The following is a 27,828-nucleotide window of genomic DNA, read 5'->3' as shown; positions in this document are numbered from 1 at the left end:
CCCGCGGCTCCTTTTCTCCTCCCCCCGCTCAACGTCCACCCACCTCTCCCCACCCCCATCCCTTCCCCCGCCCGGTGCGCGACAGTGTCCTTAGAAGACTCATTGGGCCAGGGGCGAAGCCAGCCACCTAGCGAGCCCCACCGCCATTGGTGGACGGTCACGCCCGTCAAGGCGGCGCGCCCTGCCACTGGGCGTCCTCGCTGCGCTCCCGCCCCGCCGCCTCCTCCCTCGCGGCTCTCCCCGGCCCCCTACCCCGCCCGCCCCGCCGCTTCTTCCCGGTCCAGCTGGGCGGGGACTGCCCTAGGACTCTTTAAAGTCTGTGAGTCACTGCACAACCCATCAATCCAATTAAATGTCTTGAGCGAGCCGAGCGGGCGGTGCTCCCCGCCGCCGGCCGCCCCTGCTCTCGGCGCCCCGCTATCCATGGCTGGCTGGCTGTACTCCTCCCGGTGCGCCCTCCTCCCGCATCTCGCCAGCCACGGCAACTTCCCCTCAGCCAGCCTCTGCCCCCAGGCCGCCGCGGCATGGGCTAGACCCCGGGCCGCTTCTTGCCGTCTCCCGTCCAGCCCGCGCGCGGTCTCGCCCCTTTAGCTCTCCTCGCCCGTCCCCGCCGGTCCCCCGACAGTCAGTCCATCACCCGGTCGGCTTTCCTCCGCGGGGCAGCCGTGGAGTCCCCGCGGGCTCGGTAGGAGCGGGCGCCCCCATCCCGCTCCTCCTCCCGCTCCTCCGCGCTCCCACCCGTCGGGTTCCCGGTCCCGCACCGAGGGACGCTCCGACCGACGCCCGCTCGCCGCGCCGTCCGACCCGCCCGGGAGCTGGACCCGGCGCCCACCACTTCGCGGAAGGTGAGTACGGCGCGGGATTTTGGGTGGGGTGGTCTGAAAAAAAATGTGGTTGCCGGGCCACTTTTGGGAAGGGTAGGAATCAGGTTGTGGTTGGAGGTTCCCGGTCCGGCGTGGATTTGAGGAGGCGACTCCCTCCTTCCCTCGCTCGCTCTTCCCCCGCCCTTGACGCCCTCCTTCTCCTGTCTTGCTGTACATGTAGGTATTGCCAGACTTCCACCAGCGGGGCATTATGCCGCTTGTAAAATAATTGGTGCTGGCATGCTTTCTGTCTTTTGAATGCCTAAGTGAGCAGTAATAGTCAGCGATGTGATCTGATAGACTGAGTGTCCTGCGAAAAGTGTAAAATGCCTAATGGGCACATTTTCCTCTAAATCAAAGTTAACTTTCATTCAATGAAGGCAAAGCAAAAGGTGTTTTTAATTTGAATGCATGGTAATAGAGGAGGAGAAGACTGGTTGCCTAGTGGCATTGCTTAGTGCTTTTATTTTGAAGCATTTTTATGGGTTTTCTTCGGAAAAAATGTGAATTTGGTATTAAAGGTTATGAAGTCTGAACCTGTTGGAGGAGAGCAAGGTAAGATGGGAATCCAGCAGGGTATGTCCACTTCAGTTTTCCTCTGCTCTAGGGAGGCATTACAACACAGAATTGTGTCTTTCTCAGTCACTGGACACGGTGCAGAGCTGTATGGATTGAAAAGCAGTTTAGATTTTGTTTCTTTTGGTATACCTTTTGTATTCTTGACTATTCTTTAAACAACGTTACTCTACAGAATTTCGTCAATTTTGAATTTGGGTTCTCTATCTTAAGTGCCTCCAAACTACAGATACCTACACCTAGTTATCTGCTTCATGAGAATCTTACCTTATGGATCTTTAATGTTTATTTTGAGGTAAAAGAATGATAAGATATGGTTGCTCCGACCTGGATTCTGAGGTTGCTGTTTAGAATTCAGTAGTTTTAAGTTCGTATTGCTTTCTTTAAATCGAGTTCTATGCTAGTTGTCCACAAGATTTAAATTAGGCCAAACCAGACATGTTTTGAAATATTAAAGTACAGCATTGGCCTCTTAGTAGTTCGTTTTCGACTTCTCTTTCAGACTAACCAGAATAAGTTGTTACTAAATTTAATTTTAAAGAATAGACTGTTCCTGTGCTGAAATCTGCCAAGTTGCTACAGAAAGATTTCTTTTTAAAGAGCAGGAATGTGGTTATGATCAGTCCAAAGTGGTGAAGCTGAAAAGTAACTTACATGTAAAAATGCTGTTTTAAAGACATGCTTGTCACCAGCTCCCAGGCCTTTCAGTGTGTTTCAGGAAGACTCACACAAAGACTTTTTGAATTTTTTAGTAAATTTACCATGTGACTTTTTTCATGAGGGTGAAGCCACATAGCACAGGGAATCCTGCTGTCTGAATTTGAATTTTGTCACTGCCTCTCACTGGCTCTGTGACCTTGGACAAATTTCCAACAATCTGGACTGTAGTGGTTTTCTCCAGAAAGAATCCTCTTTAAAAGTTTTTTTCTTTCAAGGATTAATAAGATGCTTGCAATAGACTACATCATCGCTGGAAGATAGGTGTCTGTGTGGTATTTAATAGTGAAGCCCCAGGGGCTGGGGAGATTGCTCAGTTGGTAGGCCATTTTCTAAATTCAGATTCTCAGCACCCACAAAAATGTGGCAGCCTTCCTGTAACCCCAGTACTGGGAGGGGGAGACAGGGACTCTTGGGGCAAACTAGCAAGTTAGACTAGCCAAGTTGGCAGGCAGGCTCTGGGTCCAAGCAAGAGACCCTAGCTTAATAAAGAGATGTAGAAAGAATGAGACAGATACGTGATGTCAACCTTTGACCTCCACACACGTGCATCTGCACACCATACACACGGAGTGGAGGGCGGGGAGCAGGGCTCTGGAACAAGGCTGCTAGTGCTTAGCAGGAGCCCATCTGCCAGGGAGGCTGAGGCAGGAGGATGACCTAGTCCAGGATGCAGACTATAGTGGAACTTTGTCTCAGACAGGCAAACCAACAAAGAAACTAAAACCAAAACAAAATGAAAAGGCTCTTGACTCGGGTCCTGCAAGTCTGTGTGCTTTTAGCCAGGCTAACTGGATATTGATCTATGAAATGGTATCAGTAGCAATGTCTCCTCCATACTGTTATGAGGACAGAATGAATTCACATGTGCAGAGACTTTGAACAGTGTTTGGTAGGTCTGCCCAAGTTTAGCTCTGTTATGTATACAGGTGACTTTAGAAGTGGGTTTGGGAATCCAACCTAGGACTTTGCCTAGTGAAAGCAAGCACCCCACCACTGATTGGCACTCTTAGCCTCCGTGGTATAATTTTTTATAAAGAATCATTGGCGTTAAGCAGGCTTTTATCATGTGCCTGATGTTTGAACTATATGTGAAATGTTTAAGAAGTTCAGTTATCAGAAGCCAGATCTGGTGGCACATACCTGTAAGCCAGCACTCCAGAGACAGAGAAAGCTACAAGTTTGAGGCCATCTTGGTCTCTATATAAAGTTCTGTGCCAGCCAGGACTTCGTAACAAGACCTTGTCTCAAAGCCCCTTCAGAGCGGCGGGAGAGAGAACTCAGTGACCAAATTGCTTGCTTTATTAGCGTGAGGACCTGTGTTGGGGTCCGGGGACCCCACATTAAAAGCCGGTCTGGTGGTGCAAGCTTGCGGTCCCAATCTGCAGCAGCAGCAGCAACAGGCTGCCGCTCACTGGCCAGCTAGCTTAGCCCTGCTTGGCAAGCTCCAGCCCAGTGAGAGGCGCTGTCTCAGAAACAAAGTAGGCAGCGCCGAAGCCATGACACTTGCGGTTGTCCTCTGACTTCCACTTGTATGCACGTACCTGCACATGGGGACATGCATACACAGAAGTGGAGGAAGGAAGCTCAGTTATTGGGCAAGACATACTGTAATATACCTGTAACCCCGACACTCAGGAAGCTGAGGCAAATGATTGAAATTAAAGGCTAACGGGGATGATAGAGCGAGACATTGTTTTGAAAAATGGTTTTTAGTTTATTGGATGGGTTGAGCTGTCCACACACTTTCACTTTTTTTTTTTCATTTTGAGAGGCTCTCGCTCTGGTCCAGGCTAGCTTCAAACCTGTTTATGCCTTCTGAATACTAGGATTACACCATTGTCTGCGTTCTTTCATTTAAATTTGCAAAGTAGCCCGTACCCACCGCCACTATAAAATTGTTATAGAAATCACATGGTGGTGGTTGTTCGTGGTTTTCGCCTGTAAAACTAAAGTAGTGTTTCATTTCTGAGTTCATTGCTGGTGCCTCGCAAAGTACCTGGCATATAAAAAGTGGATAATGATGTGGAATTAATTGAACAGTGTTTTTTTTCCAAATTATTTATGAATAATTGAATGTACATTTTAAGTGTGATACTGTAGAGAATATTATTTCTTGTCGAACTGAATTTTTACTTTGTCTGATGTGGTGGCTCACACCTTTAAAATCAGCACTCAGAGAAAAAAATAATTTTTATTTTAGTGCTTAAAGAGTAAATGAAATTTATAATTTATTTTTATTAACAGATTTTTAATTGTGGAGATTAAATTGAAATAATCTGAAAAGGTATGTCTAATATCTTCCTTTGTTACCTGACATGTCCAAGTTTTAATCAACCCTTTCTGACTTTCAAGCTTTCTATCATTAAGTTGAATGCTGTTAACCATACAAATCAGATTTTGGAAAGTCTCAAATGGTGACAGGATATAATTCTCTGCTTCAGAATTAGTAAAGAGAATGTATGAGCCTCACATTGAAAGGTAAGATGGCATCACTTCCTCAAAGAAGAAAGTTCCATTCAGGAAGAAAACTCTTGAGCAATCTTGATAATAATTAGCTGCTAAGTGGTTGCAGTAATAGTGTGGTAGGAATTATAATGGAGGTATGTGGAATCAGTAACTGAAGCAATCTTCAAACTTTCCCACGTTTTTAATAGGTATTACGCAATGGCGATTTTTTTTTAAATGAGTAAATTTGATGGGGCTACTACCTGCATTGTTTATAGAATCCTTTCACTTTACATGTCAATAAAACTAGTTTGACTACTGTGCCCTCTGCAGTTATACATGCATGATTTAAAAGAAGGACCTTCATTTGAAAAATCAGGAGTATGGCCGAGTTTTATAAGATTGTTAAACCTTCTGGTTACAGTAACCAGGTAGTTAGTTCTGTGTATACAATCCTTTGTTTAATCAAATCATACTACACAATTTAGTTGACCATATTGTATTTTCATTGGCTAAAACAATCAAATTTTAGAAAACTTGTCCTCCTTTTAAAGACAGAACCCGTTCTCCTGTGTAGCCCAGGCTGTGCTATGGTCCTCCTCTGGCTTCAGCCTTCCGGCTGTTTGGATTGCAGCTATGTACCCCACATCTTGCTGTTCATGTACTTTTACTTTGAGAGGGGAGCCTCAGAGCCCTGACTGGCCAGGAACTGTGTGGTTCAGGCTGGAGCTCTCAGCAATTTTCTGCTTCAGTCTCCGGAGTGCTGGGGTTATAAGTGTGAGCCACTACACCCAGTTAATCTGAACAAAACTTTAAGAAAGAGTTTATAAGGCCAGTGAAGTAGCTCATGGGGTAAAGGCATGATCACGTAAAGGATGATTAGTTACATCTCCGGGTGGAAGGAGAGAACTGACCGTCAAGGATTGTCCTATGCACACACACACACACACACACACACACACACACACACACACACACTCACTAAATAAATGAAATAAAATAATAAAAAAGCATGTATAGGCACTTAGATGCAGCATATTACGTATCTGGTCTGAAAATGGAAGGCCTCATAGTTTTCCCTGAAGGTGTTTTAGCGTGGTACTGTTTTTCTCCTGTTCTCCCGCGCTGCTCCTGTTTTCTGTGCTGGGTAGCTGTGGCCTGGTATCCCTGCTGGAGCCCTCACCTGGCCTCAACTAATGGCAGCTCTTCTTGTCTCGGCCTCCGAAATGCTGTGGTTATAAGCATGGGCACCATGCCTGGTTTTGAAAGATGACTTTTGTTTTGTTTTGTTTTCAAGACAGGTTTTCTTTCTGTAGACCAGACTAACATTGAACTCAAGAGATCCATCTGTCTCTGCCTCTAGAGTGCTGGGATTGAAGGTGTGTCCCACCATGCCTGGCTTGAAATATGTTTCTTAACTATACTGCTATAGTTCTTTCTATGCTTTTTTAAATTTTTTTATTTTATTTATGATTTATTTTCGAGACAGGGTTTCTTTGTGTAGCCCTGGTTGTCCTGGAACTCTCTATGTAGACCAGGCTGACCTCAAACTCAGAGCTCTGCCTGCCTCTGCCACCCCAGTGCAGGGATTAAAAGCATGTACCACCAAACTGGTGCATTTAATACTTTTAAGCCCAAATCTGTAAGCAGACAAAACACCAATGAACATAAAATAAAAGTGAATTGAATGTATATATGTGTGTATAGAGCCAGGCTTAAGACTTCTTTTCAAAACAAACAAAAGAGAAAACGTTAAAAAGAAAGTCAAAGGAAAATTCCTTCATTGTTGCCTTTCAAAGGGAGAACTTGGCTTTGGGACCCGTCTTAGGACTCATTTATAGTGTGCCATTTGAGTGCCGTGGAATATGCACCCGAGGACAGAGTGGCTCACAGGAGGTCGTCTGTCCCAGGCAGTTCTTCTCATTCAGGTAGACAAGCAAAGGCATGTGCAGAAGGGTACACTTTAGAGGTCTCCTGCCTGCCTCTAAAAGTGAATGGGGATGCTTTATGATTGTCTTCTTTGTTGTGGGGCTTTCTTCTTTTGTTTGTTTTGTTTTCTAAGACTGGGTCTCATGTAGTCCAGGTTGGCCTCGAACTCTCAATCCTCCTGCCACCTTCCAAGTGTTGGGATTACAGGACTGTACCACCACACCAGGATTTAGGAGTCTTTAAAAATTTAGAAGATAAAACGGGGCGTGGTGGTGTATGCCTTTAACCCCAACACTCAGGAGCCAGAGGCAGGAGGATCTCTGAGTTCCAGGATTCACTACAAATGGGTTCCAGGACAGCCAGGGCTACACAGAGAGAAACCCTATGACAAATAGGCACACAAACAAATAAATGTAAAAATAAACATTAGAAGGTAGCTGAACATGGTGGCACATGCCTAGAATCCTAGCACTTGGCAAGTGGAGGCAGAAAGATCAGGAATTCAAGCTATCTGGTGTGTTCAAGGTCAGTCTGGGCTTCATGAGACACTGTCTCAATGTAGAGAGTTATATATAGGCGTAGAGTTAGCCTATTATATAAATTCATCAGAATTCAGCTTTACTCTTTCTCTAATGATTTGTAGTTTTTCACAGCCTTTTGATATTATTCACCTTTTAAAGTGAAAGTGAGATGTTAGTGTACTCAGAATAGGACCTATTGGAACAAGTGAGCCCCACACAGAAATATTATTGAGTCTATTCAGTATTCAGGATAGTAAGTAGTAATCCCCCAAATGTGAGTTTTCTAAGCAGAAATCCTGTTTTTCTGACTGCTGAGATTGACTGTGGACTTTGTGCACGCCAAACACATGCCCTGCCACTGAGCTACAGCCCCTGTCCTCTAGGAAGCACCCTTTTTTGTTTTAAGATTTATTTTATTTTTAATTATGTGCACATATTGACTTTATTTATGTAGGTATGTGCACATGAGCACAGTGCCTCTGAGGCTAGAAATGTTGGATTGCCTGGAGCAGTTGTGAGCCACCCGGCTTGGATGCTGGGTACCGAATTTGCTCTTAACTGCTGAGCTATCTCTCCAGCTTGCTCCCAGGAATCAACTTAAACAACAAAAACAGAAACAAAATTGCCAGGCAGTGGTGGTGCAAGCCTTTCATCCCAGCACTTGGGAGGCAGAGGCAGGCTGATCCATGTGAGTTCAAGGCCAGCATGGTGTACAAAGTGAGTTCTAGAACAGCCAGGACTGTCACACAGAGAAACCCTGTTTCAAAAACAAAACAAAACTTGGTTCTTACTGTTCAACAGCCAATCGCTGGAAACAGCAGTTCCCATCCATTCTCTGCTTTTGAGTGTAAAGTCCATGTTGATGGTTTGTGTGATGGCGTGAGTGACTCTTGAGCACCAAATGTTTCCTGTTAATATATTAACTAGTCAAAAACCCCACCTTTTATTTAAGCATTGTTTCCCACAGCCCTCTTCCCTTTGTTATAAAATTCTTTTCAGTTTCTTACTATTCCTGAATGAGTTTGGATTCATGTGTGTGTGTGTGTGTGTGTGTGTGTGTGTGTGTGTGTGTGTGTGTGTGTGTATGCATTCTTGTGTGTATTCCTGTGACATTTTTCTTACTTTTCCTTGCTCTTTTCAAAGCCATTGCAGTTCTTTTGCTCTGTCACAGTAGTTTTCTCCGTTCGCTCTCTGTGCATCTTCCAGGGCAGGACATACAGAGTTGGAGCTTTCATTTAGTTTAGATTGCTTTGTTAGACCAATGGAAAAGCCTTTTCCTTAGAAAGATTTTCTTTGTCTTATGGAAGGATGAGCATTGGTTATCTTACCAGCACAGGTTCAAAGTCTACACTGTAAACCCAAGATGTGTCTCAAAGTTTGTGAGAGGTGGCGACAGGAAAACATCTTTGTTATTCACTGATTTTTCTATTAATCTGTTGTATGGGGGAGGCCTACAGCCTGCTTTCCTGTTGACATTACTGTAAAGTGTCTCTCAGACTTCAAGCTTTGTTTCGCTCCATGCCAAGTGACTGGTGAGTTTGTAAGCTTTCTTTTGTGTGTGGTGACTGTCCCAACCGTGTCGAGATGACTTTCCTGAGAGCGTCACAGCGTGGGGAGGAGCGGCTCCTTTTGTTTTCAACTCTTGAAATCGAGTCGGGACATCAGGCCTTGTCCACTGCGGAGTTTTCCAGACTCGCGCACGTTGCTGCATGATTAATGTCCCTGCTGAAGCCGCATCAGCCTTACTGTCTTCCCTGGCCTGAACTCAAACGCAGTGTCTCTTAGGGTAACTGTTGTTGCATTTTAAGGGTTCTTTTACCTAGAAAATTAGAGTATGAAATGAATGCTTTTTTCTTTCTTCGTGATGCTAAAAATCAGCCCATAACACATACTGCAGATGCCCTACCACTAAGCTGTACCTGAAGACCCAAATTTGTCTCTCAAAGTAAGAGTTCCATAAAAATCTTGTGAGAAAAAAAAAAATTCCCAAGGACCACAGTCTTTGACCTGGTGGGAATGTTTGCTGATTTCCCAATCTTCTTCACATTATTTAGACATCACAAATCAGGTGTCCTTAAATCCCATTCAGTAAAATGAATAGGCCTTTCTTTTGAGACAGGGTCACACTACGTTGCCCAGGCTGGCCTTGAACTTACTTTGTAGTCAGGCTGACCTGAGACTCCTGATCCTGCTGTGTCAGCCCCCTCAGTGAGTGCTGGCATCATAGATGTGCACCCACAAGGCAGCCTGGCTCTTCCTTCTGATTTAGAAAACAATTTGTTAATTTACGTTCAATTTAATTTAATTTTATGTGTGTAGGTATTTTGCCTGCATGTATGCCTGTGCACAGTTGGTGTGCATGGTGCCCATGAGAGCCAGAAGAGGGCATCAAATCCCTTTGAACTGGGTTACAAATGGTTGCTGGGGATTAAACCCAGGTCCTCTAGAAGAGCAGCCGGTGCTCTTTAACTACTGAGCCATCTTTCCAGTCCCTGTTGTTACATTTTACTTAATTCAAATAAAATTAGACACAGTGTATTTTGGTCCCTAATGTGGGCCAGCTAGGCAGTTTGGTATTGTAGTGGAGAAAGGAGCCGCATGTCCCCTCTCTGGAAATCAGATTCCAGAGGGCTTTGGTGAGTTCAGAGCTTGGTAGCTGCTGTTTGGAGCAGCTACAATTAAACATTGTAGAACGATGAAATGATAACAGGAAAGAATCTTAATGTGGGTTTTATGTCCTTTGATTTTGTATAAAGGGAATCCCAATTCCGACCACAAAATCCATTTGAGTAAACAATTTTTATTTGAATTTGAGTTGAGACATCAAAACACAACAATGTCAGTTTCTCCCAGAAATTATGAATCTTCCGTATTTATTAATCCTGGAAAACTTTACAATAACCGTGGTCTGGAATTTTTCCTAGATTTTTATTAGACTTTTTAAGTTGTTTTCCCTTGTTCCTTTGTTTCCTTTGTGACAGAGCTGGAAAAAAAAATGGTAACAATGAATGTTTCACAATGGGAATGTAGCCATGTAGTCCTCCCAGCGCCATTAACCAATTAAGAAGTCGGCTTAAGTTTGCTTTGCCTGGTGTACACGGGAGCTAAGGTTTTGTTTCAGTGACTGCACTTCGGTCATTTCCTGCACCAGTGAAACTGTTAGTGTTGGTTCCCTCTCAAATAACAAAGTAAATATACCTATTTTTATAAAGTGCAAGTAGCATTGCACATGACATGTAGTGATCATCATGAATTATTATTTTTTTATTTATTAGGATTTCATACATGTCCTAGGTTCTTAGAATTATAGTAAGACATGACATCTCCCCATACTAATGCTTATGTCCACTTGGAGACAAAAGATCCCTGCAAAGAAATTAAACCCCTTGTATTGGGCGGTATGTAATGGAGCATAATGGAAGGTCTGGTGTATGCCACAGCAGGAACTCAAGTCCTAGATCCAGTGGACCTGCCCTCTGGAAGTTCTGGACGACCTTCTTGGGAATCCATCCTTTCTTTAAGTTTAAGCAACATTGGTTAGAGGGCTTTTGTGTCTTGGACAAAGAATAGTCTCATCTGCAGCTACTGCACAGACTCTCAGTAGGGAAGCGGTAAAAAATGGAGCAGGCATCCTGGCTCTTAACGACGCTCACTGTCCCCTTGGGAAGCAGCAACTGCACCTGTGAGCAGAGTTTAGAGACACAGTGTGGGTATATTTTAGATTCCTGAGTAAAAAATAAATAAATAAGAAGCCCTCTGCAGGGAACTGGGAAACAGCAGTGAGGATGCTGTAGGCCGGGGAGTTCCTGAGGAAGGATGAGGATGCAGCCTTTGGCAGTTACTAAAGATACCTTTTCCCCAGTGTTGCCTGGAATAGCCCTGTCTGCCAGGTGGGTATACCTCGGCCTAATTTGGCAAACTTAAGAAGTCTGAATATATTGCTATAATTTGTAAATAATCCTTCTAAATTACTTTGCATTGGAATTAGCAGACAAGCTTGTACCTTAAATTTACTGTTGTTATTTAGTGATGGAATCTGGACCTAAGGCCACATGAACTCCAGGCAAGTACTTTTTTGCCGAGTGGTTTTTTTAGCCTTGGATTTAAATTCAAACACAATGCTGTGTGACTGTGGTTTTGTTTAATTTTTTTTCCTGAATGTTTTGAAATGCTAACATTATTTTTAGACCACATGTTTCTTTATTTGGAACTATGTCTAAGAATAATATAATGCATTCCTGTCTCTTTGATTTCAATTTTGGGGTAAAAGTCTAAAATCTCATATTTTATCTGTTATTTATTTACTTACATACGTATTTTTTGGTGTTTTAAGACAGGGTTTCTCTGTGTTGCCCTGGCTGTCCTGGAACTCACTTTGTAGACCAGGCTGGCCTTGAATTCACAGAGATTTGCCTGCCTCTGTCTGTTAATGAAAATATTTAGACACTTCTGTGGAGACTTAGGAAGAAAAACACCCCTTGAAGACTTTATTTTCCTGCGGAGGGCATCATCTCTTTTACCCGCCACTCAGTCCACTGATTAAAAAGCCCATCTAGCATAGTCATGTGTGTTATCTCTGTTGCTAATGATTTCAAGGATCTGTATCTGTGTCAAAACATACCAGATGGTAGTCTAACATGTTGTATGATGCCTGTAATCCCAGCACTTAGGAAGTGGAGGCGGAGGAGGGATCAGGAGTCAAGGTCATCCTCTGCTACATAGTGAGTTTCAGACCAGCCTGAACTGTATGAAACCCTGTCTCAAAACAACAAGCTGCCGTGTAGGTCAGTGGTAGAGCATTTGTTTAGTATATATGAAGTCCCAAGTTCTATCCCAGCACCACCCCATCTTTACAGAGAGAGAGAAAATTTACCAAATTGAGTCCGTGGTGGTCCATGCCTGTAATCTAAGTTACTTGAAAGGCTGAGATGGGAGGATTGAGTTAAAAAAAAACAACCTAGGAAAGACAGCACATCAAAATAATAAATGAACTTCACTAAATTCAGTATTTTAAATGCATGCACTTAATGTGTAATCAATAAAACTTTTATTAAAGCTACCTAGATTATAAGTACATTGTTATGACAATCTCTATTATTAGAATTTTTGTTTTGTTTCTTCTTTTTCCTCAGCAGGATCTCTTGCTTGTCACCCATTTGGCTAAGATCAAGTGAGGGGACAGGGTCAGACTCTGTAGCCCAGGCTGGCCTGCCTTTCTTAGCTTCCCAAGTGTGTGGGTAGCACGAGTGAACAACCACACCTAGCTTTGAAGTATATTTTTGAGTTTGTGACTTTTAATCATTTATCTGTCTTATGTACTTTTTGGTCACATATGTTTTATATCTTAGATCGTACATACATTTTAAATAAGAAAGATGAATAGAACCAAGGAGGCACGAGGAATGGGTGTTGGTTTAAAGTTATGTATTGGACCTTGGAGAGCTTTTCTTCATACGTAAGATTCACTGGAGTATCTTTAAATAATTTTTCACAAATTTAAATGTGGAGAATTGAAGTTGTATATTCTCCAAGGGATCCTTTCCTTATAGGTTTACTGATTATGACTCATCTTTGACACAGAGACAAGAATATAATTTTAGTCGAGCTTCTCTGTTCTTTTTATAATAATTCTGTGGGGGTAAAGTGGGGTGGAGATGGTTCATCAGTTAAGGGCACTGGCTACTCTTTCAGAGGACCTGGGTTCCAGTTTCAGAACCCATACAGAGGTTCACAATCGTCTGTAACCACCAGTTCTGGAGGATCTGATGCCTTCTTCTGACTTCTGTGGGCACCAGGCATGCATGTGGTGCACATTCATACATGCAGGCAAAACACTCATAAATATAAAATAAAATAAAAAATCTTTTAAAAAAAAGTATGTGTTGGGGGAATGAAGGGTGTCTGGTGCGTAACTTTGTGTGCATTCATGTGTGGAGGCCAGGGTTCAGCGCTGGGTGTCCTCCATCCTCCCCCCCCACCCTTTCTGAGAGGGTTCTCTCACTGAGCTTGCTTTCTAGGCTAGATCAACTGGTCAGTCCCTTCCCCCTAGATCTGCCTGTGCACCCACAGTCCCCGGCACTGGGGTCACTGACAAACATTGCCTGGGCCTGCCTTTTCTGGGTGCTGGGGATCTGAGTTCAAGTCCTCATGCTCACAGGGCAAGCACTCGATCCACCCAGCCATCACCCCAGCCCTTGCTTTTTGTGAATGGGGTAAAGGGCTTAACGTGTCTCCGGAATACATTGTTTCTCTTCCCTCCTTTTCAGGTCTCTAAACGGAATTTACAAGTTGAGCCCTAGACTTTCTAGGTAGACTTGTTTAGAGGAGAAATGAATCTGTTCCATTCTTCTACCTCCCAGTTCTTGTTGTTACTGTTTTAATGGAGCCCAGGGCCTTCCCATTGCTAAAAGTGCACAGTACTGAAGGTTCAATACAAGTTTATCAGGTGATGATTTCATGTTAATGCAGCATTTCGTAAGTTACCCAGTGTATGTTCTGGGTACATTTCCTTCTTGTTGTATTTAATGCCTACATTAAGTTTAAAAACACTGTTAACTTCTCATTGATTAAAAATAACCAAGAAACATGATCAAAATTTCGACTCTGGCATCAGGACCGTCAGAGTTAATGAGTTGTGACTTACCGACTCAAGCACTTTCTGCCATCCTAGCAGAGCACATGGAAAGTTGCCCTTTGCAGGACACAGCCCAGGAGTGAGGCCCTGGTTTGGGTGCTTTGGAGGTCCCCAGGTAACTTGAATGCACAGACACACTCACTCTGTAGTGCTGTCTTGATACTTTATCCCTACACATACCAATCTTTTTTTTTTTTTGTTTTGTTTTGTTTTCCGAGACAGGGTTTCTCTGTGTAGCTTTGCGCCTTTCCTGGATCTCGCTCTGTAGACCAGGCTGGCCTCAAACTCAAAAAGATCCACCTGCCTCTGCCTCCCGAGTGCTGGGATTAAAGACGTGCGCCACCACCACCCGGCCCAATCTTTAAAATAAAAAAAGAGAGAGAGAGACAGAGACAGAGACAGAGACAGCGTCTCTCTGTGTAGCCCTGGCTGGCCTGGAACTCACTATGTAGACCAGGCTGGCCTTGATCTCTTGGAAATCCGCCTGCCTCTGCCTGCCGTCCTCAGTGCTGGGAATGCAGTGTTCACCATCCTCACACCCACAACCACCCTTTTTGAATGTGGAGAAAACCTGCCGGGGTGATCCAGCTAACAACTCCGTCCTCGCCCTAGATTGGTGGGTGAGGAGCCTCCTGCGTCCTCGCTCTCTGCCCTCTGTCTCTGCCACTCCCCCTGCATGCTTCCTTCTTCCCTGTATTAAATGAAAGCTCGGACATGATGGCGCTGTAGTCAGGTCCTCAGTGCGGCTCCTGAGGACACGGACATTCTCCTGTGTAACCACAACACATGATAGTGAAGAGAGATGGACAGAGGATCCTGCTAGGGTGTTTGGAGGAGAGGCACTATATCATTTCACATAGTTTCTGACTTAAGTATTGAATATTTGTGTGAATAAGGTTTTTTGTTGTTGTTTTGTTTTTCGAGACAGGGTTTCTCTGTGTAGCCCTGGCTATCCTGGAACTCATTGTTTAAACCAAGCTGGCCTCGAACTCACAGAGATCCACCTGCCTCTGTCTTTCAAGTGCTGAGATTAAAGGTGTGTGCCACCACTGCCCAGCATGAATAAGGCTTTTGAAAAGAGTCTTTTTGTTTCATTTTGTTATTTTGGTTTGTGTTTTGACAGTGTCTCAGGTATCCGAGGCTGGTCTCAGAGTTGCCATGTAGCTGAGGATGACCCTGAACTTCTGATCTTCCTGCCTCTACCTCCCTAGGGGTAGGATTACAGGTGTGCACCATCAGGCTTAGTTAACTAAAGTGCTGAGAGTTGTATCTGGGGCTTTGTGCTCACTAGGCAAGCACTGAGTTGAGCTGCATCCTCAGTAGATGTTTTCGGTTTCTGGGATGGGGTCTTACCATGTAGCTCAGGTTGACCCTGAACTCCTCGGCTCAGGTGGTTCTCCTGCCTCGGCTTACAGAGCAGCAGGGGTTCCAGGCCTGTAGCACCACACTGGGATTTTTATTTTTCATCCTGTGTTGGTCATTTCTGCACTGCTGACATCACTGCCCTGAGTGTTACTCTTTCAAAGCCTTCAGCTTGTCTCCGCTGTAGACGGTTGGCATTCCAGCCAGCAGCATCTCACCTCCTCCGGTACAAAATAAGACGCCCTTTGAATAGTTGTTCTTTTCTGACTAGGAAAAAGGCTGTGTTCGGTCGGCCGCTGAACCGGAACTGAGCCCTTCATTAGTTGTGTCTTTGAAGTTGAAATGATTGACTGCTTCAGTCACCTGTGGGTGTGAAGGACGTGAGTTCCGGAACCCTTCGTGCTCCCCAGGAGGCTGTCATGTAGCGTTGTGTATTGAGCAAGTGCCCTGTGACCTCCTAAGCAACGTGCTTGGAAATGGCAGGCGATACTCGGGCATGCTGAAGTTCAGCAGTTCAGCCATGGGGTGTCGAGTAGAAACTAGACAGTTGGTCAATCAGATTATAAATTTTGGGGCTTCAGATGCCCTGTTTTTTCTGTGTACACCTCTAATTGCTTTATAATGAGACTGTCAAATTGCTAAATGTAAAGGAAACAAAAATCCAAAAGGCCAATTTTAGAATTTGTCTGTGTGTGCGTGGGCATAGGTCTGAGTGCATGCTTGTGGAGACCAGAGGTTGATTCTAGGTGTCTTTCTTAATGGCCACTCTACACCTTACTGTTCATGACAAAGTCAGTCTCTCTCTGAAGCTGGAGCTTACAACCTGGCCAGGCTGGCTGGCTGGCTAGTGAGCCCTGGAGTCCTCTGTGCTGGGCTTTTTATGTGACTCAGGCTCTCAGGCTTGTGTGGCAAGCACTGTACTGACTGAATCCCTGCTCTTGACATTTTAAGTTAAGGAATGGAAACTATTAAGAATGAGTGAGAGGGCTGAGGATGTTACCTAGCATACCCAAGGTTCTGGGTTCGATTCCCAGCACCCTTCACCCCCACCAAATGTAATAAGAATGAGTGAGAGTCCCTGTTCATTTGGTTTGTGTTGTGTTACTATTCTTCTTGCCTGTTGCTGTCAATGTCAAGTTAACTGCTTTGCTCTATATAAAAGTTGGTTTCCTTTAAACATAAAATTTACAAATGGCTGGGACGTAGTTTGGAGGTAGACTGCTTGCTTAGCATGCATAATGCCCTAGGGTCAGTACCTAAGTTAAAAGAAAAAAAAAGATGTTTTACTGTCAAAAATAAATAGGTAGACAAATAAGATCAAATTCACGAACTTCCTGCTGCTTCTGGAGGTGAATCTCCTCTGTAGTCGTCCTTTGTTCCTAGGGCGTCACCGCTCCTGCCACCAGCCTGTCATCTGAGTCCTTTCTTGCGCGTTGACTTGTGTATTCGGGTGTCCTTGACCGTGTGAAGCTGGTCACAGCCATTTTCTAGCCTGAAGCCGCATCTCTATATTTCTGTGAAGGCTTTTGGCATCAGTTTCTGGAGCTCCTGGTCAGGAGGAACTCGGGGTGGCCCTTCAAGTTCCTGGGGGTATTTTAGAACGGTGGCCAGTGTCACTTGTTGGAAGCGACCCTGGCAACGTGGAACTGGTGCCCTGGTTTTTGTGCTGCTCTTGTGTCTGACTGTGAAATGGAGGAGTGCTGATAACACTTCCTACTTAGCAGGTTTTCTGCCCTGGCAGTCAGAGGAGCTGGCCAGTACAGGGCAGGCTGCGCCCACGCCTGTTTCTGTTTCTAATTCCTCATGTAACGGGTAAAACGTCCACTCTTCAGCTCTTTGTAATGCCCTTCTGCAAATCATAGAGTAGCATTTGCCGTTTCATCCCCACTTCTCAGATACTGAAAATAGAGCGCATCTCAGTGAAGGATTTGTTCCTGTCAGCCACAGAGCCAGAGCAGAACACCGGACTTCATCTTGTTGCTGAGCTGTGTTTTCTCCCCGTTCAGATAGCCGTAGAGGACAAGAAAGTGCGGTCCGAGCAGTGGTGACATCCCCCTGTCTCTTTAGCGTGTCGGCATTAGGATTTAGGTGTGCCCCTGAAGCAGGCTCGTCCCAGGTGTGAGCAGGATGTGCTTCACGTCTTGATCAGGTTGCTGCCCCAGAAGTGGTGGGGACTTGAGGGACATTATGAATGCGGCTCCTGTTTCCTTTCGCCCTTCTAACTGGTAGCACAGGTTGCTTTCTGTCAGGGAATTTTATGAATGGGCAAATGTTCAAGAGCCATATTTTTTCCTTTATAGTAAGAAATGTAACAAAATCTCTCCCTCGGTGGATCCAGTTAGAGTGTGTTAGTACTGGAGCGATTGCTTCCGGAATTGTATGTAAAAGCCCTAACAACTCTTCAGATGAAGTCGTTACAGATTCTGATCACTAGAGCTTTGGAGTTTGTCCATAATTCTCGGTAGTGAGTGTTTGTAGAACTTGGTGGAGGGCTCTCTAAGGACCAGAACTGCTGCATTTAGATTGTCTTCTCAAGATTAAAGAAAGGGTGAAGTTTGTGAGTGACAGTTCCCCTACTTCTGAGAAACAGAGTGAACGTTGTGTTTTGATCAGTTTTGCTTCATCTTAGTGACACGTAAGAAGTGTGGTGTGCACACACCAAGAGATTTTATTGTTTTAGTGTCCCTCAGTATGACTTGGTGTGCACGCACGCACCCATGCCACATAAAGAGTCCATTCTTGCTCACATGCAGCTCAGGGAGGCTGGCCATTGCGCTCTTGGGCTCAGTGGAAATTGGCAGCTTTGCTCCTGTAAACAACAGCCTGACATCAGCCCAGGATGTGATAGGACCCACCTCAGGACCATGGAGGGCCTGGCTCTGGTTCTCTTCTGGCACACTCAAGCAATGTAGTGCTGAGCGATTGGTTAATGTCAGAAATATTGGGGTAGCCCTTTAAAAGTTTTAAAGGTATAGTACTTACCCTTGGATTTTCATCCATAGTCTAAACAGCACCCAGTCCAGCAAGGCTAGACAGTTGTGGTTAGTCATATTTCAGGAATGTACCAATGGCAGTGACTCAGACCTAAACCTTTGGTGTCTCCCCCGACTTTGATCTTTTGTTGTTGTTGTTTTGTTTTAGGATTTCTCCGTGTAGCCCTAGCTGTCCTGGAACTCACTCTGTAGACCAGGCTGGCCTTGAATTTGGAGATCTGCCTGTCTCTGCCTCTGCCTGTTGGGATTAAAGGCATGTGCTGCCGTCGCTGCCACCACCGCCACCACCCTCTCCCATTTAAACGATATGGGAAGATGATTTATGAGGCTCCTCCCCACCATCCATCACCCTCTCCTGCCCCTGTCAAGACCTCTGCGAATTAAAATCATGTACAGTGAGGAACCCATAGACAGCGAGATAGCCCATTCACTGCTACTGAGTCTTTTGAAACACCTAGCAAAAGTCTATACTCCCCAGGTAGTTAGAAAGATTTATTAGCTGGCTGACCCCATGGCTCATTTGCTTCTGAAAGCTATGAACAATTGAGAGGATGAGCTTAATTTCTTGTGTTGCTACTGGAGGAGACAAAAGTAAGGTTTGGAAGTCAGCGTTTCGCTTGAGAAGGGGCGGTTTGAAGGGCTTCCGGTTACGATCAGACTTGTCTGGGCTGGAGTGATAGTCAGTCAGTTAAGTGCTTGCTGACAAAGAGGACCTGAGCCCAGGTCTCCCAGAACCCACGTTTCTTTCTCTTTCTTTTTTTAATTAATTAATTAATTTTATTTGGGCGTATGTGTGTCTATGTGAGTTTATGTGCACCATCTGCATGCAGGTACCCACAGAGGTCAGAGGGTGATGGGGCCCCTGGAACTGGATTTACAGACAGTTGTGAGCTGCCTGATGTGGGTACTGGGAACTGAACTCTCTTGGAAGAACAGTAAGGGCTCTTAGCAACTGAGCCGTCTCTTCAGCCCCCAAGAACCCACATTTAAAAAAAAAGGCGTGTGGTGCTTGCAGTCTCGGTGGCAGGGAAGGGGAGAGAGGTGGATCCCTGGAGCTCACAGTGTAGTCCTCCTGATGAGCTCCAGGCCAGTGAGAGACCCTGGCTCAGACAAACAAAACCAAAAACAAAACAGGAGTAAACAGAAGACATGTTTTGATAGGTGTTGATTAACCACAGTAAACTGTGCAGACCTTAACGTCTCTGCTAGAAGCCAGGACCCCCAGCTTGCTTGACTTCGAGGCTTATGTTTAGGGAATGTAAATTAATGTTGATTTTCACTTATCCCTAACAAGATGTTTTAAAATCCAATCCATTTAAAATGCAACTGCAGGGCTCTGTAGTGCGCTCCTAGCATACACAAGCCCTGGGCTCCATCCGCAGTGCCACATAAAACAGGGCATGGTGGCACATGCTTGTCGTCACAGCGCTAAGGAGGAAGAGGCAGCTGGATCAGAAGTTAAAGGTAGAGTGAATTTGAGGTCAGCCTAGGCTACCAGAGACCCCTTCTCAAAAAAGAAAAAAAATGCAAAAATTACTATTTTATAAATTGCTTTTTAAAATTAACTTTGACACACAGTAGGTACTCAGAAATACATTTAAATAGTTATCAATGCTCATAAAATATTAGCAAACTCAACTAGAATCTATACAACAATTGACAGTGTATTCAAGGAACAAAAGCAAATTTGGAGTAAAAGAAACATCTTACTGAATAATTTTACCAGAACCAAAAGGACTGTTTATTTTGCATTTTATTTCATTTAACGGGAAAAAAAAGTTGTGCCCTGAAAGATGAAACTGCCAGTTTTTAATCCTTCGCGGCGGAAAGAAGAGAGGCAAGGCACTCAGATCTGGCCCAGACAAAGAACACAAGGGACTGTTCACCATCCTTCCCTTCGTTCTCTGAGTGACAAAGAAAAGGAGTAGGTAACAGCTGCCAGCCAAAGCCTCCTTTCTGCAGTGAGTCTAACAGCGTGGGGCTGCTGCGGGCTGTGCGGCCTGCGTGGTGGGCGGGGCCTGGTTGCTGTGAAGGGCGTGGCCGTGCAGCTGGGCGTAGCCCGCCCGGTGCAGTGTGGAAAGCAGCCAGCAGCTAGGATCTGCCCCAGCCAGCTTTAAGTTTTGCTTTTTGTTTGTTTGTTTTTAAGACAAAGAAAAGAAAAAAAGAGATTCCTAAGGTGTCCCAGCTTACCATTTTACAGTAGTGGACATTTTCAGCTCTGCACGCGATTGTTATAATTGGAAACAAATAGAAGTTCCGGGCAGAGGCCAAATTAGATAACTGCCGTCAAGCCAAATAGTGCTTCCACCGTAATGCGCAAAGCAAATGATCTTACTGTCTCTTCCACAGTAGAACACAAAGACTTTTCATTTTGATCCTTCATTAAGGTATTAGCCTAAAAAAGTCAGAGTTGTTGAAAAATACTATTTTTGAAGAGAAATGTTAGTTAATACCATGCGATTTGAATGGTTTTGCATTCTTTTTCTCATTAAAAAAGTAGTCTATGTGAGTGCCATGGCATGTGTGTGGAGATCAGAGGACAGCTTTTAGGAGTTCGATCCCTCTTTCTACAGTGTGGGTTCTCCGGACTGTCCTCAGCTGTCAAGCCTGCACAGCAGGTGCCCTCCCCCAGCTCTCCCGCCGTGTTACAGTTTTTAAGTGCTCTCTCGAGCTCTATCCTGTGTGACACTTTAGCAACATCTGCCTTGGGAAGCATTGCCTTCCTGTTTTAGGAATGAGACCCTATGGTTTTAGACTGTCTAGCCTGTCTAGAGCTACCCTGGTCTTCCTGGTGCTCCCTACCCATCACAGAACAGTCCACCTTATGGCCATTTCATGTTGCTGTGAGTACATGCCACCGGGTGGTCGTGGTGGTGGTGGCGGCGCACGACTTTAATCCCAGCACTCGGGAAGCAGAACCAGGCGGATCTCTGTGAGTTTGAGGGACCTGGTCTATAAAGTGAGTTCCAGGACAGACACCAAAACTACACAGAGAAAACCTGTCTTCAAAAAACAAAAAACAAAAACAAACAAAAAAAGTACATGCCTGTCAAGGGGCAGCTTCTTGGTTAAACTTTGACCTTAATAATAGATTAAAAATAGGATCCGTGCCACTTCTTAGAGTCAATAGTAGGGAGCACTGAAAGGTTTTATGTTTATTTTCAGTGCTAGGGGCAGAACCTAGGAGCTGCTGGGCAAGTGCTCTACTACTAAGCTACGTTGACACCGCCCTCCTACTTAAAAACATTTTTTTTAACATTTATTTGTATTTTATGTGTGTGGGTGTTTGGCCTGCATGTATGTCTGTCACCATGTGCATATCTGGTGCCTGCAGAGGTCAGAAGAGGGTGTAGGATCCTCTGGGACTGGGGTTATAGACGGTTGTGACTTACGATGTGGTTGCTGGGAATCCAACTCTGGTCTTACACAAGTGTAGTGAATGTTCTTAACCACTGAGCCATCTCTTCAGTTGGATTGATTTTATTTTAAATTGTGCGTGCGTGCGTGCGTGCGTGCGTGCGTGCGTGTGTGTGTGTGTGTGTGTGTGTGTGTGTGTGTTTGCGCATGTGTGTGCATGGCTCAGAGCAGGCCTACATGCCCTTTCTTGTGAAGGATTCTCATAGTGGAGGTTGCAGTTCTTGTCCTGGGAGCTAATGACTTGAGCTGGCAGCAGGCATTCCTGTGAAACACATGTGTCCTGCTGTGTTTTAGGGTATTGTGGGGAGACCAGATCCAAGAAAAATGGCCCTAGTGCTAAGTGTTCTACCGTTTGAAAGCCTTGGAGGACACCTAAGGAGAAGCCCTTTCTTGCTTAGTGTTGTGGTCTAATTCTGGCACTTTGGAAGCTGAGGCAGGAGGATCCTGGATTTGAGGTCAGTTTGTGAAATGAATGATAAATGGCGCTGGTTACCTCATGGAAAGGTGTTTATCACGACAGAACCCAGTATTAGTTTTAGAGCTTTATTAGGAGGAAGTGGGGGGAAGGACCAGGCCTGGGAAAGAGCATGTGCAGAGAGAAAGATGGTGGTGGGGGGGAGCAGACCAGAGAGAGAGGGTGGGGTCTGTATCTGGCTTTTTAAGGCTCCTGGTGAAGCAGGCTTATGGAGCTACACCATGCATGTGCTGATTGTGTGGCCATGTTGCGTGTACATAGTCACCAGCACACACTGATAACATAAGATGCAAGACCCTTTGCTTAACTCCTAAACTGCCCATGTGCAGTCATGCAGCTGGAGTGAGGGCAGAATTCTAACAGTTTGGGCCGTCTAGTGGGTTCTAGGCTAGTGACTGCTGGAATTGACCTGCAGCTGAGCTTAGCCTTGAACTTCTGATATGGCCTCCACCTCCTGTGAGTACTATGAATCCAGGCATGTTCCACCACTCCTAGCTTTCCATATTTTAACTGAGAAAATGATGTTACTCATGATGTTATCAAAGTTCTGATCCTGGCCTTTAACTCCTGAGAATGCATTGTCAAAGAACTAATGTCAAAGAACCAAGCAGTGTAGATTGTGGCTGGTCAGGAGTGCTGGTGAGCCTCTCTAGATGTGCCCCTGATCGTTTGGGTGGTCTCCAAGGTACACTGACTTGCTGGAGAGTGAGGTCAGATAATTACAAGTTTCATTGTACAAGAGACCACTTTGCTAATACCCTCACAGAACACCACATAGTCCCACCCTGTGTTTCTTGGTAGATTCTTCCAGAGTGGAACAAACAGCACCATGTAAAAGTTCAGTCAGTGTAGTACTCTGCGTGACATGTTCAGATAGACACAAAGACCGTGGACTGCATGTCTCAAAGGCGATTCAGGACAGCGGTTGAAGGAGGAAGCTTGTTATATGCTCAGAGGAAGAAAGGTTCCTCTTTAGTTTAGGAACCAACGTTCAGTTTCCTAGCTTCTTAGTTTGGATTATGCTCTTCTCTGTTTTGGGTTCTGCTCTACAGCCATTCCCTCAACATTTCTGCCTCCAACTCCTTTAACAGCAAACACCTCAGTAGAACTCAGTTAGAATCCAGTGACCCTGCCCTTACCAAGTTCTCCAGGGCTTCAGAACTTGACATAGTTTTGGAGTTTGCTTAAAAACAAAAACAAAACCCCCAGATATACTTTGACAATGGTCTCTGCAGTACCCTTCTGCTACCATGTATCTCACTGGCTTCTAATCAGTACAGAGACAAAAACAATACTATAAATGATGTATATAGACATGAATTTTGCTAAGTTCTTGCTTCCATTTACCAAATTTACCTTCAGATGTTCTTTATTTCATTTTAGCAGTAAAGACCAAAATAGAATTACAATAAAATGTTTTTGTAAAGATTTATTTTTAATTGTATGTGTATGGGTATTTTGCTGGCATATCCATCTGAGTGCCACAAGTGTGCAGTGCCAGCAGAGGCAAGAAAAGGGTGTGGATTCCTTGAAAGGAGTTGTAGACTGTTGTGAGACACCAAGTGGAGTGCTGAGAATCCCACTCCCATCCTCTGCAGAAGTAGTAAGTGGTTTGAATAAGAATGGCCCCATAGGCTCATGTATGTGAATGTTTAGTCACCAAGGAGTTGTTTGAAAGGATTTGAAGGAGTAGGAGGTGTGGACTTGTTGGAGGAAGTGTGTCACTGGGGGTGGGCTTTGAGGTTTTAAAAAGCCCATGCCAGGTCCGGTCTCTCTCTCTCTCTCTGCCTACAGATCAAGTTGTAGCTCTCAGCTACTTCTCTAGCACCATGTCTGCCTACATGCTACATGGACTAACCCTCTAAAACTGTAAGCAAGCCCCAACTAAATGCTTTCTATTACAAGAGTGGCCCTGGTCATGGTGTCCCCTCACAGAAGACAAAGGTTAATAACACAGCCACCTCGGTATGGCCAGTGTTTCCTGAATTTCATCTCCACCTCTTTTTGCATGTTTATTTCATTCCTTATGGCAGACCATTTCCTTCTGTGCCTGGAAACACGGCCACCATCGGTCTGCCCTGTAGTTTCTGTCAACTCAAATGCCCTTTGTGTACCAAGTTTAAAAATGATGGGCAAGGAACTTGTGAGCAAAATGGGCAAATGGCCATTCCTTGTTGGTTACTCACTCAGGGCTAGGGTAGTGGTTTTCAACATGTGGATCATCACCCCTTTGGGGGTTGAATATCAGATACTCTGCATATCGGATATTTATATTATATATATATACACACACACACACACACACACACACACACACACATATATATATATATATATATATATATATATATATATATAAACAGTAGCAAAATTACAGTTATGAAGTAGCAACAGAATAGTTTTATGGTTGGGGTCACCACAACATGAGGAACTGTATTAAAGGGTCACAACATTAGGAAGGTTGGAATCACCGAGCTAGGGAAATGTGAAGGTCATGTAGAACCATGGTAACATCTTTGCATGCATATAGCTTTGAAGTGGGGAGATGTTTCCCTGGATGAGAGTTGGTGGCTGGGAGGAAAATCCCCTACATATATGTTGCAACAGCCTGGCAGGTTCTAGTGCCTTTCAGGTGTTTGAACAGAGATTTGTGGGAAATAATGCATTTTGCATTGAGGCATGTATATACCCCCAAGTTTGACTGAAAAGAAAAGATGTGTGAGTCAATACTCACCCCACTGCATTCTAGGAATTATGGTCTTCTTTCATACTCTTCCAAGGCGGTTCATTTAAAATAATGCTAACTGTAACCTACTTTACTGATTTTACAACTCATTTTTGAATAATGGTCTGTAGTTTGAAAAATTCTGTGCTAGACATTAAGAGTAGAAGGTCAGGCTGTGTTCTCACGTACCCCGTTGTGGGCATTTATGAGAGGAAGAAATTTCTGTAAAGATGCCAGCCTATCAGAGAGTGATGTGTGACATGGTTGTCCTTTCCAGTTTCTGTAGTGGATATGATAGCACCTTTCCTACCGAGGAATATTCTGGAGCTACCCTCCAAACTTCCTTTTTTTAGAATTTATTTTTATGTTGATGGGTGTTTTGTCTGCATGTATGTATGTATGTATACCATGTGTGTACCAGATGCCCTTGGAGGAGGCCAAAAGAGAGCATCTGATCCCCTGGAAGTGGAGCTAACAGACACTTGCGAGTCACCATGTGGGTGTTGGGAATCACGTCCCAGTCCTCCGCAAGAGCAGCGAGTGTTCTCTCCAGCACCCCTCCCCGGTCAGGGGTCCTGTGCTGTCAGCATCCCTCACTGGCTTTTGCATTCGCCTCTTCCTGAGAGGCGGAGATGCTGCACACCTTTCCCCACCGGCCTTCTGCTCCTCCTTAAACATGAGCACAGCTTTCTTGGCGTGGCGGCAGGAATGGTAGCGAACCTTCCTGATCACAGCGGGCTCCGAGAAGATGGCTGCTCTCTAGTCTTCGATCTTTGGTGGAAGTGTTTGCATCCATAGCCTCCCGTCTCTTCAGCTGCATCGACAAACTGAAGTGGAAGCTTGGCAGTCATGCCCGTGGAACATGTAGGACGCGGGTGGAGAGGTAGTTTCTGGCTGCTCTCGGTCAGACCCTGCGGCTCTAATGGAAAGATTAGACTATCTGGATGACACAGAATTAGGAAGAGGGAAAGGTCTCTCCGTCAAAACATAGCAAGGAAAGAGTGATAAGTGTGACTCTTTCTGATTAATTTTTATTCATTGAAAGACAGATTAGAGTATTTAGAACCCATATCAGAAGCAGCTTGTTTTCAGAATATGTAATGAACTGCCGATGGGGGTGTCCTCGCCATGTAAGAATAAAGGTTGGCAGTGTCTAGAAAGCAGGAAGGGGAGGGACCCGACCCTGTCACCACAGTTCCTCTCCTGGGTATCATCCTTAAGCTGCAGTTTCTCCTGCCCTCTGATCTCACTCCACATTTAAAATCTACTATCGGGACCTCAAAGAACTTACGCTAATGTGAATCACACGCTACCTACCATTTTAAATAAAAAATTTAAGTATTTTCCATGAAAAAGGTTACGGGCCTAGGGATGTAGTTTAGCAGAGAGGCTTGCCCAGAATGTTTGAAGACCTGGACTCAGTCAGTGTCTGCTGTGGAAAAACCAACCAAATCACCACCACAAGAAGATGAGTTGTGGACACGAACATTTTGTACTGTTTTGTTTTGTTTGGGATGGAGGATCCAGCCCAGGACTTTGAGCAGGTGTGGTGAGTCCTCTACCTCTGGCCTCACCTCCATCCCATATGACACGGGCTGCTGTTGTTGTTATTTTGTTTTTCTAAGAAATACCTAAACTTTTCCAAGACAAAATACTAACAGATAGAATCTTTTTTTAAAGGTGGGATCTCACTATGTAGCCCTGGCTAGCCTGGTACTTGCTATGTAGACCAGGCTGGCCTTGGACTCACAGAAATTGACCTGCTTTTGCCTCTGAGTGTTGAGACCGAAGGTGTGTGCTACCATTCCCATGAGAACATGTTGTTTTACTGTGGCAAATCTGTTTGACATCAGCCTTCATCGAGGACAGGTAGATAATCCTAGCTGCTTTTCTGTTAAGGCAGTTATGTGTTCTTTGGGTTGAAGTATATAATGAAAATGCCGTTTTACACAGATACGTAATTGGGAAAAGGAGGAGTATTTAAATAACCTTTTCAGATAATTATGGATGTTCTTTTATACTCAATTAAAACTTGAAAGGTTGGTGCAGTGTAGGACCTAAAACCAGGTCCCTGAACTGTTAATTATTTGTTACATTAAATGTGGCTTGCCTTGACTATTGAATAGGCTTTTACTTATACCTGACTAAGGAATATCATCCATTGATTATTTGGAAAATACTGACTTATTGAGTTATGCAGAACTTCCCACAGCTGACATTTTTCGTTGTCCAGCATTAAAATATCACATTGTTAACTTCACCACTGAATTCAGCAGGAACACACCAAGTGTTGGGAGGTGTCATGCTCGGGTGGCAGATACAAATTGTCCCAAATTCTCATTTTCACATGCAGGCCTGAATTTTATTGCTGCCACCCAAACTACCTGCCAGTCCTTTCAATTCTGAATAACCACAGTGACTGTGACTGTCATACCAGCAAGCAGGAATGGCCCTTGCTTGACAAAAAGCAGCCCCGTCTGCTCAGAGGCAAAAAAGGGCAGTGCCCTGTGGACCTTGCCAACTCATGTGCTTGTGTGTTCTCCTGTTTACCACACAGTGGTCAGGACTTGTGCTCAAGGGAGAGGGCTCATAAAAGTAATACTTTTTTTTTTAACCTGGCATTCCGACGCTGATCTGGACATGAGGGATGTACTATTGTGGTTCTTCCTGACTTTGCCTATGTGAAGGCCCCAGCCCTTTAACCTATTCAAAATTCCCACTGTGAAAGAGTTATACATCAGAATTACTACAGTGGTCTTGACTGCACATCCCTTGAAAGAGTTCGGGGAGCACCCGGGTCCTACGTCTCACCCTCGGGTGATGCTTGAGAACTGCTGCCCAGCTCTCACGCCTGGGATCCCTGCAGACTGGGTTGGGGCATGTACGATGGAATACACAGCGGGAGGGGGCTTGTTAGGTGCTGGGGATGTTGTGTGTTTTCTTGTGGAAGGAACATTTGTTTTGGAATAGGCACACTATAAAAGAGCTTTGATTTATTTTTTAATTTTCTCGCTCTGTGTAGGGGATTCTTAGCACTTTGGTGAAGACTCCTATACAAATTAACCCAGTAAGCTCTAGGACCCCACTCACCACACTAAAAACCAGCATCCTTGCCAAACCTGCGCTACACTGGGATAATTGTTTTAGTACATACACTCTTGCACCCAA

At 44.7% G+C, this 27,828-nt stretch overlaps 1 protein-coding gene across 4 annotated transcripts in view; it reads left to right on the top strand.

Annotated features, from left to right (window-relative positions):
• The first annotated feature begins 602 nt into the window (after window positions 1-602).
• The window catches only part of Sertad2 (SERTA domain containing 2), a 114,139-nt gene continuing 86,913 nt past the window's right edge, over window positions 603-27,828 (top strand). For 3 of the 4 annotated variants that reach the window (XM_052734746.1, XM_052734747.1, XM_052734745.1), the window contains exon 1: window positions 733-845. The gene's annotated coding sequence lies outside the window, so the exon portion shown is untranslated. Of the gene's footprint in view, window positions 846-27,828 lie in introns of all 4 variants that reach the window. The other variant, XM_052734748.1, reaches the window with a different exon arrangement.

This window comes from Peromyscus californicus, unplaced genomic scaffold (assembly GCF_007827085.1).
Source record: "Peromyscus californicus insignis strain IS unplaced genomic scaffold, ASM782708v3 Scaffold_13__1_contigs__length_99412109, whole genome shotgun sequence".
NCBI classification, from domain to species: Eukaryota; Metazoa; Chordata; class Mammalia; order Rodentia; family Cricetidae; genus Peromyscus; species Peromyscus californicus.
Note: the sequence above shows the minus strand (reverse complement) of the source record. Positions and strands in the feature narration are given on the sequence as shown.